Source organism: Camelus dromedarius, chromosome 21 (assembly GCF_036321535.1).
Source record: "Camelus dromedarius isolate mCamDro1 chromosome 21, mCamDro1.pat, whole genome shotgun sequence".
Taxonomy (NCBI): Eukaryota; Metazoa; Chordata; class Mammalia; order Artiodactyla; family Camelidae; genus Camelus; species Camelus dromedarius.
The window spans coordinates 8,427,861-8,432,774 of NC_087456.1; positions in this window are offsets into that span (position 1 = coordinate 8,427,861).

Here is a 4,914-nt window from a genome sequence, read left to right on the forward strand (position 1 = left end):
GCCAGAAGTAAGTAAATGTAAGGATCAAGGGTTGGCAAGACTTCTAATAAAAATAGATGAATGGGTTGAATGGCATGACAGGATAGAAATTTCTCTTCTATCATAAAACAGATGGGAGTGGAAGGTGGGGATTTCACAAGGAAAAGCAAGCTGGGCATGAAACAACATCATGATAGCTAGGTTTCTGTTAAGATAAGAGGCAATCAGGGTGAGCCTGTTCAACAAGACCAGCTATGGGTTTGGTCCTTGTAGGAAAGTCTGATGATGGAGGGTAGAGTTGGAGTGGCTTGGCTTATTTTGATGGGAAAACAGAGGTGATGTTTTTGATTTGTTTGTCTTTGTTTTTGTTTTTAGGTAGTAACTAAGTAGCAGGGATGAAGGAAACTGAACGCTTAAGTAGCAGGCTGGGAATAAAATTCAGCACAAGGGCAGGGAAGAACAAACTAGAGCAAATCCTATTGGTTAAGAAGGTTGAGGTGGGTGGCAGGAAGATTCCAAATTGATAGCTTTATTCGTGTAGGCATAGTTTATTCCAAATAAACCCTCCTGAATTTACTTAGATATTTGAGAGCTGAGCAACAAATGCTTTCTAGAGCTCTTTTGTTTTCCAGTGAATAGAAAGCACTTCATTTTTGTCTGAATTCATGTTTATGAATTCGGTAGAGTCAGGAGGTCAGAAGTCCATATCCTGCTTTTCTCAGGCTTCAGAAGCCAGTGAGAAGTGGAGCCTTTTGATTCAGTCCATTCATCCTTGTTTTTAAAGGGGAGGAAGGTCCTGCCATAAGTCAGCAGTTCCTTTTCCTACTCATTATTTTCCTGAGGTTTGTCATGCAATTAGAATGACTGAACTTACAATGACAAATATTAATGACCAAATAGCTAATTCTCTATTTTTGGAACTTCAGCTTGTCCATTGCAGGCCCAGTTTCTTCTGACTGACTCCACTTTCCTTGCAAAGGCTCATGAAACCTTTTCAGATAAATTCAGGTTCCTGTGTAGGTTTGGGAAAGCTGATTTCATGAGACTAGAGTAAAGGAAAGATTTTAGTGATGGAAATCTTATACAAATAAATCAGTAGTAGTCATTTTATATAAAAAGTATAGTGGTGGAAAAGTCATCAAGCCTCTTTGCTTCAATAAGCACTCTAATAATGTTGCTGAAAAACTGGCCTCTGTATCCTGATGGCCAAATTGAGACTCAGAGACAGAGTTTGGGGATAATTAGAAAAGGGTAGCTTTGTTGCTTTCCCAGGCAAATGGGGAGTCACAGCAGGCTGATGTCTTAGTGACTGTGAATCCATCTTGGGCTTGGTGTCCTGAGGTTTTACAGAAAAAACAGATGGAACAGAAAGGAAACTATAATCAGGATGTTTCCCAGGGTGCTGTATTCTTGATGAATCTTGATGAATCCACCTGACGTCACAGAGAAGCTCAGGAGGGTCTGTTCATTCTTCTGAGACTATCAGCCTGTGACCACCTTCCTGGAACACAGCTTCTGAGTTAAAGGATAAGCTATTCTGGGTAAAGAGCGTATAGAGGGTGGAGAGTGTAATGGGCACATTGGGGGCTGTTAAGCTCAAAAGCAATTGAGCAAGTGAAGCAGAGATTGGCATTTGTCAGAGAAAAGAGAAAAATAAGTTGCAAGAATTTTAAGTCAGAATGAATCAGCTTTAGCATCAGGGAAGCCATTTTGTTAGTTTCCTACTCTTTCAGAGACATGAGCCCACTGAGGAGCTACAGGGAAAGAAAAATCTTGGTAATTTCCAGTGTTAATTCAGGAGAGGGGAATAGCTTATCCTTATTTTTATGGGGGAAGGTACAGCTCTTGAGCTGCCCTCACCTCCTTACCCACTCTCACTGTATGGACATGGGAGTGCTGTGTTAATTAATCATTGATGGTATTTTGTATCATTGAATCTTTACAGGATGAAGGCATCTTCTGGTGTGTGGGCATGGGAGACTCTCACCTAAGGAGCAGGGCCATTCAGGGCATCAGTCACTTGACTAAGTCTGTGTTTCTTTGTGTAGAGGTGGAAAATTTTCATCTACCCTTCTAGGTTTTTCTGGCTGGTCTAAGAACTAAATTGACATGACATTAATAAGAGAAAATTAAACAAAGGTTTAATAACATGTATAAATGGGAGAGACCCAGGAAAACTGAGTAACTCACCAAAATGGCCTAAGCCCTCACTTTAAATACCATCTTCAGCTAAAGACAAAAGAGGATGTTGGGGGTCGTGGTTTTGGGACTTCAAAGGGGAGGAAGGCAATTCATATGGAGATGAAAAAGCAGATGTTTGATAAACAAATGTTTGCTGGGCTGTGCAGAGACAATGGCACACAGAGTGGACTCTGATACGTCTCCACCACACCTAGCCCAATTTCTTTGTGGATATCTCTGGTAAAAAGTGTATCCCAAGAACAGATCATTTATCTAAATTCTTTGAGGCAGTTAAGGGAGAGGTGGTAACAAGAAAAACTTCCCAAGTCTTCTGTTTCTTAAAAATAATCATTCTAAATTAATCTTCATGCTAGAGAGACCATTTGAGGGGAGCAAGTTTTGCTGCCGGCATTGATCAGAACATAGAAGAAAGCCCTGTCAGTGTTTGGGCGAGATGAAGGGGAAGGCCCTGGGACCTAGTGGAAGCCCATCTCACTTGATTTTGACCACAGTTTAGCCAAGATGTCTAGAAGGAAATCAGCATGTTCAAATGATGTCTTGCACAGGAAGCAGGGCCAGCACGTTGTACGTCAGAACACAGGTAGAAGGCTGTAAATGTATGCCAGCCATTTACAGTTAAGTAAAGCCTTCTCAGACAGGGTGTAAAATAGGACAAGGTCTATAACTCCTGGGTCAACATCAGCACATCTAAAATGAGAAAATTGTAGTTTACATACCACAGAGTTTTCATGTACTTATGTATTTTAGGTTTCCTTTCTTTTTTGGTTTTAATTGGTATTTAGAAAAGCTTTTGTGAAAGTTTCATTCTGTCTTAGCCATGCTAAGGGAGAAACAGGGAAATGAGTTTGTGTCCTCAATTTGGCCAAAATGAAAGGGCATAGAGTTCAAGTTGGGGTCAGTATAGGGTGGCAGAAACAACCGAAAGTTGAGGGCCTTGAGTAGAAGGTAGACTGGGAAGAGCAAGGCCACTTGGCCAGCTGTGGAACACACTTAAAAGTTCTTTTATAAAATGAAAGCTTAGAAGTACTCTGCTTCCTTATATTAATGGATTTGGCAGTTCCTTTCCAGGCAAACCCAGACCTCTAAAGTATAAATATCATCACAGTCTTAGGAAATATTTATTACTGACCCTCAGCTGTTTTCATCCCAGGATACTTGATCACCAAACAGGTGAGTGAGATGATCTCACCCCTTAAAACAACTTTAAGTGCTTTGTGCAGAAATACTTGACCTCTTATATCTGCCCAAGACATTTAGTGAAGGAGTCACAAAATGGCTTCCCTGATGCTAAGGCAGCTCTAGGAATTTATCGTAATGAATTAACTTGCTTTGAGTTAAGTCTGACTGACTAACGTGTTTTTCTCCTTGTTACTGCTATTATTTAACTTGCCTGAATGACTCTGTGCTTAGCAATCCCAACCTTATGATTTACGTCCTACCCTAAATAATTTGTACCCAGGAGCTGTTTTCCAAAAAGAAGGTCACAGAACAATAACCAAGGAACAGTCAGATCTTCCAAGAGCCAGAGGGATCAGACCAGATAACACCAAGGCCTTGGGCAACAACCACCAAAAGTTCTGGTGACATGAGATAAACTTTTGTAAAAGTCTCTATTGTTGGTTATCACCGATATGCTCCATCCTGTTTGCCTATATAATCACCAAGCCCCAACCCCAAGGTGGATTCACAGTTATTAAAGTATTAACCTCTTGTGGCTCTCCTTTGCCCGGCAAAGCAACATAAAGTCACTCCTTTGGTTCTCAAACTCTGTTTCAGAGTTTGAACTCACCTTTTGGTGTGCAGAGGCCATTTTTTTCTGTAACATTATTACAGTTTGAGCCTACCTTGTTAATACTTAATGTCAGTAGTTGCTTACCCTTAAATTAAAAAAAACAAAAACACTTTTTTTAAACCTGTACTGGGCTAATTAATGGTTGAATTTCTGTCACTAACAATGCATTTCTGATTCTCATTACTGCTTTTCTGCATCTTCTTAAAAGGATTTTTTTCCCACATGGGAAAAGATATCAAGCTGCATTTGTTTGTAACATACTTTCTGAGGTCAGGAATAATGGTAAATAACTGGCCAGTCTGTGGTGGAACACACAGTGGAATTGGGCCAGGGGGTCAGGAGAGGGGTGGGTATGGAAGAGTGAGCACATGAGTCACACTTAGGACAAACTACCTATGTCTGGTCTGCTTAGACTTGGTCACAGTTGTTTTTCTGGCCACATTTCCTTTCAGTTTGTAAATGAGAATGACCTTTAAAATTGCCATCAAAGTGTCACGAGAAGAGTATCATTTCACAAGCTTTTCATCCCAATTTTAATTATAATTTATGTAAGTTCACTATTTTATCTGTTTTGCACTGTTTTCAATGACAGTGTGGCTGGAAAACATGTCCTGCCCCCTCCCTTCCTCTGAAGGTTGTTGCCAGGTTGAAGGATGAGAGTGGTGACAGCAAATGGAATGTCCCCTGGTAAGAGTGTTACTGGCCAGTCTTTCCCAGATGCTGCCTGTCTCACTTACTCCAGTCAGTCTTGTGAAGATTAACGAACAGAACCGCAAAAACAGTGCAATACTTGGACTTGTTAAAAAAACAAAATCCAACTGAGTAAATTTGAAAAACTAATTGGCTTTATTAAGTGACTCATGAATCCAGTAACTAAAAGTTTGCTCTGAGGAGATTTGCAAAATGGAAGGTTTGTGTAGGAAAAAATGTGGGGACAAGGA